We start from the raw sequence: 8,656 nt of genomic DNA on the forward strand, positions 1-8,656 counted from the left end.
GTAGGACTTGATTGGTTAATCTCCGCCGTCCATGTCTGTTCACCCATTTTCAATGAACGGACTATATTTTTAAGTTTTATTTTACATTCTTGGCAATGAGAAATAATTTTTTTAATTAAATTTATTAATATATGTAATTATTAAAAAATTATAATGTCTACAACATATTCCAAATATTTTATTTTTTCACAATAATTTTATAATATTTTTTACATATAGCTATTTGGCTACAATTTTATTGACATTACAAGAAACTTTTATTGTGATATTTTTTTTAAGCAAATCTATTAGAATATGATAGGTATAATAATTATTACCTAATTTTAAATAAAAAATTACTATATTGCCCACAATTGTTTATAAAAACCTATTTTACACATAAGAACTATACATCAGCGCAATCAGCTAAAAATAAATTCTAAAATGCTCATATATTTTAAAATTTAATAGCATAATTTGGTAATATATATATTGTTGTTTTATACAAAAAATATTAAGAACTAAAAAAAATACAATTTGATCATATATGAATTAATACAATCTAATTTTTTATCTTTAGTTAAAAAGCTCTAACATTGTAATTTAGAGGAATTTACATACACATTGAAAATTTACATATCTAACTCTTAAAATTGAAATTTATCTAAAAATATAAAATTTTATGGATAATATACTATAAATTTTATAATAGGATTCAAGGTAGCTATGAAATTCCATATGATTTTATAGGTCATAAGATACTAAGTGTTATCCGAGATATTTAAGATTTCTATTTGGAAGTGATCTCGATATTATATTCATAAAAAAAAAAAAGATTAGGAGGTTTATAATGTAATTTGTAGCTTCCAATTCCCATTAAAAAGCCCACTTTATCTTTATTTTCTTCATTAAATAACAAGAGTAGAGTCATGATACTTTGTAGTTTGATCAATATGTCATCAAAGATGCACTCATCCATAGGTTGAAGGAGAGTACATTCACAACATCATTTTTTTTTGTAGTAATTTGGGCCATTCCCTTTCATTTAAATATAATAAACTTACAAGAAAAAAGAAAATACAAGTAATTGAAAAATAGAAAAGAGGACAAAAAATGGAGTTAGCTCAAGAAGAGCCAAAAAAACACTTATATAAAAAGATTGAAGAGACCAAAAACTAAACTAATCTAACATAAGAGCCAAAGGCAACAAAGCAAAGTGTGGCCAAAAAATATATCCCAAAAATAAGCATGGACTGAGATATAATCAGAAGAATATCTTTTCAGTTCATATAAGACTTGCCACAAACTCCCGTGGTTACCCGTAAATAGCCCAAGGGGGGTTGACCTGGAAAAATAGGAGAATCTTCATCGTCTAGGGCTTGTAAAAATTCCTTCAAGCTAGTTTCGATAAAATTGAGAAGGCATGATGGAATAAGCCTGCATAGTAAGATCAGTGAATCAAACAACTAGCATCAACCGAACTACTTGTCCATCAAGCATCATTGATTTATCACCAACAAAACAATGGGATGCTCTGCACACCAGCACTACCAGCACTAAAGTAAATCCATAACAACTGTATTATTCTTCCACTTAGTGATTTTGAGAAAAATGGCCTTTTTAATATGGTGACAAATAGTAGTTGAAGAAGCATAGATGTTATCAAACTTCTATAATACATTTCCCTCCACACATAGTAAATAAAGAAACATGTAATCAGCATGTAAAGATTCATAGCATTAGAAACAGAAGGCTCCGTAGCATCAATAATCTCAAACATCTGCAACACAATGGGCCATAATAACAAATTATTAATCTTAGGAATGAGCTCAGCTATCACCAAAAAAAGAAAATTTGCACTCAAAGAAAAAGATGAGATGTGTTTTCCATGGAGGAGTGGAAAAAGCATCATATAGGGTCTACCATAATGTTTCGTTTAAGCAACACATCTACTATTTTTAACCCACCAATAAGGGCCAACCAACAGAAAGAAGAAAAACACAATGCATAGTATTTGTACCAAACAAATCTATGCCAAGAGCATCTCATATCACTTTTATAAAACTTAGCCAAGAATTTGTTAAAGTTCTTTTCCACATTTTATTCACATTTCAGACAGATTGAAGAAGGAACCTCAAACAAAATTTGAGATATAATAGCAGTAAGAGGGGTAGGAGCAGAAGAAGGAAGAGGTCATCCTTGTTCATTAAGCAACATATCAATAAGAGCATTAAAGAGGAATGTGTGAAGAAGAGGATGAGATAAAGGCAATTAAGATAAGGTAGCTCCGTTACACCAATGGTCCCAAAAAAGAGAGATGGAACTGTTGGGAACAAACTTGAAGTGGATTTTTTCTCTAGCAGAGGTAGCGGATGAACATAAAATTTTCAAAAAAGGGTGGTCGTATAGGGAGGGGGCACTATGTAGAGGTGTATATGAAGAAGAGTCATTTGGAGAGCGGGGATGGCTTGCTCTAAATTTTGCAAATTAGGGAACAATTCAAGATGAAATGGAGAGCTTGATGATGAAATGGAGAGTCATGATACTTTACATTTTGATCAATATGTCATTAAAGATGCACTTGTGCATAGGTTGAAGGAGAGTACATTCACAACATCATTTTTTTTTTGTGTAATAATTTGGGCCATGCCCTTTCATTTAACTATAATAAACTTACAAGAAAAGAGAAATGCAAGTAATTAAAAAATGGAAAACCCGACCAAAATTGGAGTTAGCTCAAGAAGAGCCAAAAAACACTTCTATAAAAAGATTGAGGAGACCAAAAACTAAACTAATCTAACATAAGAGCCAAAGGCAACAAAGCAATGTGAAGCCAAAAGACAGATCCCAAAAATAAGCATGGACTTAGATATAGTCAGAAGAATATCTTTTCAGTTCATATAAGGCTTGCCACAAACTCCCGTGGTTGCCCGTAAATCATCCAAGGGGGATTGACCTGAAAAAATAGGAGAATCTTCATCGCCCAGGGCTTATAAAAATCCCTTTAGGCCAGTTTTGATAAAATCGAGAAGGCATGATGGAATAAGCCCACATAGTAAGATCAGTGAATCAACCAACTAGCATCAATCAGACTACTTGTCCATCAAGCATCATCGATTTATCACCAACAAAACAATGGGATGTTTTGCACACCAGCACTACCAACACTAAAGTAAATCCATAAAAACTGTATTATTCTTCCACTTAGTGATTTTGAGAAAAATGGCCTTTTTAATATGGTGACAAATAGTAGTAGAAGAAGCATAGATGATATCAAACTTCTATAATACATTTCCCTCCACACATAGTAAATAAAGAAACATGTAATCAGCATGTAAAGATTCCTAGCATTAGAAATTGAAGGCGCCATATCATCAATAATATCAAATATCTCCAACACTATGGGCCTTAATAACAAATTCTTAATCCCAAGAATGAGCTCATCTATCACCAAAAAAGAAAAATTGCACTCAAAGAAAAAGATGAGATGTGTTTTCCATGGAGGAGTGGAAAAAGCAGCATATAGGGTCTACCATAATGTTTCTTTTAAGCAACACATCTACCATTTTTAACCCACCGACAAGGGCCAACCAACAGAAAGAAGAAAAACACAATGCATAGTATTTTTACCAAATAAATATATGCCAAAAGCATCTCATATCACTTTTATAAAACTTAGTCAAGAATCTGCTAAATTTCCTTTCCACATTTTATTCACATTTCAGACAGATTGAAGAAGGACCCTCAAACAAAATTTGAGATGTAGTAGCTGTAAGAGGGGGAGGAGCAGAAGAAGGAAGAGGTCATCCTTGTTCATTAAGCAACGTCGTCAATAAGAGCATTAGGGAGGAATGTGTTGAGAAGAGGATGAGATAAAGGGAACTTAGATAAGGTAGCCCCATTACACCAATGGTCCCAGAAAAGAGAGATGGAGCTGTTGGGAACAACCTTGAAGTGGATTTTTTCTCTAGCAGAGGTAGCAGATGAGCATAAATTTAAAAAAAAAGGGTGGTTGAATAAGGAGGGGCACTATGTAAAGGTGTATCTCAAGAAGAGTCATTTGGAGAGAGGGGATGACTTGCTCTAAATTTTGCAAATTAGGGAACAATTGAAGATGAAATGGAGAGCTTGAAAAGAGTTGAGATTGAGATCACCATGAGTCCTAGGTTTGCAAGTGTTAACTCAGGAAACAAGATGTAACTTTCTTACATTAGTGTCTCCAAAAAATAGAAATTTAGCACTAAGCTTATTCATAAACTTGATAATAGTTTTAAAAATGATAGAACCCCGAATCTAGTATGCAATTGTGTTCAAAATTGTAAAGTTTAAGAACTAAAGCCTGCCTGTAAAAGAGAGAGCTTTAGCTTTCAAACTAGAATGCTAATTAGTAATAATTTCCACAAGAGGGAGAAATTAGCCTGTTTTGATTTCATAGGGAAAATTGGGATGCCAAGATAGGTTATATGTGAGAATGGGGTTGTTATATTAAGAGAAGAGATAATACTATAGGGATTAAGATAATTGGGATGGAGAAAGAGATAACTCTTCTCAAAACTAACCTTCAAGCTAGAGGAGTTAGAAAAAATAGAAAGAATATGGTTAATTTTAGTATAGTTTTGAATAGAAGCCTCACAAAAAATAAGAAGATCATCAGCATACATCAAGTGTGACAGCTTGTAACTATCCAAATCTAAGTCTACAAAAGAATCATCATTAGTAGGATTATTAATGAGGTAGGAGAAAGCATCCATCACAATGCAAAATAGGTAAGAACTCAAAGGGTAACCTTGCCTAAGACCAGTAGATGAGGGGAAGAAACCTTCCAGTGAACCATCAAATACTTATAAAAAATCATACACCAGTGATACATGCTTTAATCCACTTAATGAAGATATTAGGGAAACCTTTCTGGATCAATCTAGCAAGCAAAAATTCCCTTGAATTGGTATCAAAAGTTTTTTTAATATAAAACTTAGTTCTCATTAGCTTGAAGGATGCCTATTTTCTAGAGAAGCTAAGAAGCTCCTTAGCAAGGATAACATTATCAATAGATAGCCTCCTTTTTTAAATGAAACCAGATTGGTTATCTCTAACAACGATTAGCATGATGGGTTTAAGCCTCACATCGAATACTTTAGCAATATGTAAATAGAATTTAAAAAAAATGATAGGATTGAATTGAAAATGGATTTTATATGATTTATTTTAGGAATAAAAGCTAAAGCAATGTCTTTTACACCCCTAAGAAGGCAGCCTTTATCAAAAAAATGATTTAATAGCATTGCATATAATAGGGGCCCCTAACAACCAAGTAGACTTATAAAAGTCAAAATTAAATTCGTTAGACCCATGCCAGATAAGGAGGAGCCCAAGAAAATAGCCTTCTTGATCTTAAAGTTAGAAATAGGAAGGGTGAGCGAGGAACCAAGATGATATGGAAGAACATCTCCAAGAGGGATTTTACTGACATCAAGAGAGGGAGAGGGAATAGGGTTGTAGAGATTTTGAAAGTGCTAAATGGTAGAGTTGATAGCTTCATCATGATTAGAGGAAGAATATGTCATAGCCAAAGTAATAGAAGAATTCCTGGAGTTTTCCCCATATGAATTCTATAATACATAAAGTTGAGATCATCTTCACCATGATATATTAATTTAGTTTTAGCCCTTTGAATAATCCAAGATGTTCAAACAGAAGAGAAATTATAAATGTTAAGATTTAATTTCTTAAGCTCAGCATTCAAACCAACATTGAGAGGATCAGCACCCAACTTATCTAAACATTCACCTTATTTATGTTGAATATTAGAGAAACTAGAAGCAACAACATTTGAATTAGCACATGTTTTATTTTAAAGAGGATTTGAGTTGCATGAGTTTACAACATAGATCCATAAGGGGATTTTCATTAGTGGGTGAAGCGAACACTAAAATAAGTAAATTCCAGAATATATCAAATTTGTCCTAGTTATGGCTGTAAATGAACCAAGCATTCATTGAGATGCTCATGGCTCGGCTCAATAAGAGCTCATTCATGTTCATTTGATAAGCTAAATAAATGAGCTTGAACACTCATATAAATATTTGACAGCTAAATAAATAATCTTGAACAGCTTGTTGTTTGATTTGTTTATGTTCACAAATAATATTGTTTAAAGCTTATAAATAAACACATTAAGAAGCTCAATTAGAGCCTTATTAAGGCTCGTGTTAGCTCGAATTAGCTTGAAATAAATTTTTTTTTTAAAAAATAAATATTATTAAATTAATTTAACTAATTTAACAATTTGTTAAACAAGTGGATCGTTAATAGGCTTGATAAGCCTAAAATGAACTGAGCTCAAACATGAACATGAGCTGAGCTTGAGTAGGTGTTTTCTAAATGAGCGTGAGCAGAGACAAAAAACTCGAATCTTATCGAACCAAGAATGAATAGGGTCTTAGAAAATGAGCTCAACATCGAGCATGTAGAAACCTAGTTCATTTTAGCCTTAGGTATAGTAGCTTTTGTATAAAAATATGAGGTGCTTAGAATGTGTAAAACCAAAATACAGGGCAATAGGGCAATGATTAGAATAAGCAGGCTTCTCAACTGAGTCATAAGAGCTCAGAAAAAATCTCCAACCAAGCATCATTAACAAGAGCACAGTCTAATTTTATGTGAATAGGGTTATCTATTCTTTAATTGAACCATGTGAAAATATTTCCAATAGATGCATGATCCTTCAAGTTCGCATCAAAGACAAGAGAATTGGAATCAAAGAGCTTATTATGTAAATGAACATACCCCCCAACATTTTTAGTGGGGAATCAACAGTAGTTGAAATCCCCCATGAGAATCTAAGGAGAGCCAAAGGTTGGGATAGTATCCCTAATATTATCCCAAAGATTCAATCTTTCTTCAACAGTGTTTGAAACATAAATAAAAAAAAGCAGAAATGGGGGAATGGAGCCAAAGAAGACTATTCCACTAATCATATGAGGAGATGCATAAGAGGGAACAAAATTCACCTTGGTTGGACACCACTTCACCCAGATCCTTCCAATTTTTAAATTCAAAATTATGACAACTTTCTTCTATGTCAAAGATAGAATGAGAGGCAAAGAACCCGGGATATGATAAGAAAGAGTTATGAGTCATATTCTCTAGCACACAAAACATGTTTAAACCATAAGTTTGGATAAAATTCTTGAAATAAAAGACCTTTTCTAGGCCACAAAAGCCCCTAACATCCCAAGTTACAATTGAGGCAAGGTTCATTAGGATTTAGGAGGAGGGGGTTAGGGGGTTTTCTTTTATGCTTTCCACATGTATTTTTTACTTGATGAGTGACATTAGTAGCAAAAATATTAGGATTTGTAACCTTGGTAGAGACATCAACAAAGGTAACCATCTGCAGGTCATTGAAGGGGAGTTGTAAAATATTGAATTTGAAGGTGATATTACACCTAATGGAACTAGGCTGCCTTGATTGGTGGGAACATAGGACGAAGGAATCTCTTATGTAGGAGAGTTTAGGTTGGGTAGAATGGGATTGAATAAATGGGGAGGGAAGGTGATTGTGGGACTTACTGGGGTATAAGAAATAATAAGAGAGGCTTCAGGTGTTGGAGGTGCAGATGTGGAGTTGGGATTAGCTGATGGGATAGTAGTAGAGGTTGAGGTGGTGTTATAGGTGGATGAAGTGGAGGAAGCTAATATAAGGAGGTTGGCTTAGTTGGACGATTGTTTGGCTAGTTGATTGGAAAGTTTGGGGGGTTTGAAGAGGTCAAGAGTTAATTGGAGTACATTTTCAATGTCAAATGTTAGTGTTCATCCCTGCTTGGGAGCCTTAGGCTCAGTATAAAGGGTGGCTTTACTGGTATATAGAAGAGGGGTGAATAAGGGTACCACATGTTTCACATGAATACGGCCTCCATTCATATTGAATCTTTAGGATAATGACATCATCTTTCATGGATATTAGAATGTGGTCAGGGTAGAATGTGGGGTTAGATACCTAGATATAGACTTAGACCTAGTATAGGTAAACATTGTCTTCTCAGTTGTTAATGCACCAATAACTAAGGGAATGTTGATATTATTTATAATTTTGGAAATGCCTTATGATTCCAACACTAAAGAAGAAGATTATGGATTTTGAGCAAATTGAGATGGTGGTGAAATTTTCATGTTGAGTATGAAAACAGGGAGACCATTAAGGAGGAGAAATGGTTCCCCAAGGAAAAACCATGCTCCTTCAGTCCATTCTATGTCGTAAATCTTCATAGAAGAATACCAAAGTAGAAAAAAGTTGTTGAACATGGTGAGAAGCTAAAGTGTACCTTTTAGTTTCCAAGTCTTTCTTATTGTAGCCAACAACGATTCATAATATGGACGCTTGCCAATCGAGTATCAGACATGAAAAAGGTTCCATTTCGACTAACCTTGAGATATATCCTCTTTAGAAAAGGGGATAACTTCAGGTTAAGTTGGGAAAAAAGAAAGAGGTGTTGCAAATCTAGGAGCCATAGCCTGTAATTTTGATGATGAATAATCTTATTAATTGAATTGTACATTCTCAAGAAATATGTTGGATATTTGTGTCTTGTGCACTAATGATTGTAAGTACAATACTCAAGAATGGGTAGGTTAGGATATCAAGTCAAGAAAAGTATGTATTTTAATTTTCTTTAAT

The sequence above is a fragment of the Dendrobium catenatum genome, unplaced genomic scaffold, assembly GCF_001605985.2.
Source record: "Dendrobium catenatum unplaced genomic scaffold, ASM160598v2 fragScaff_scaffold_261, whole genome shotgun sequence".
Classification (NCBI taxonomy): Eukaryota; Viridiplantae; Streptophyta; class Magnoliopsida; order Asparagales; family Orchidaceae; genus Dendrobium; species Dendrobium catenatum.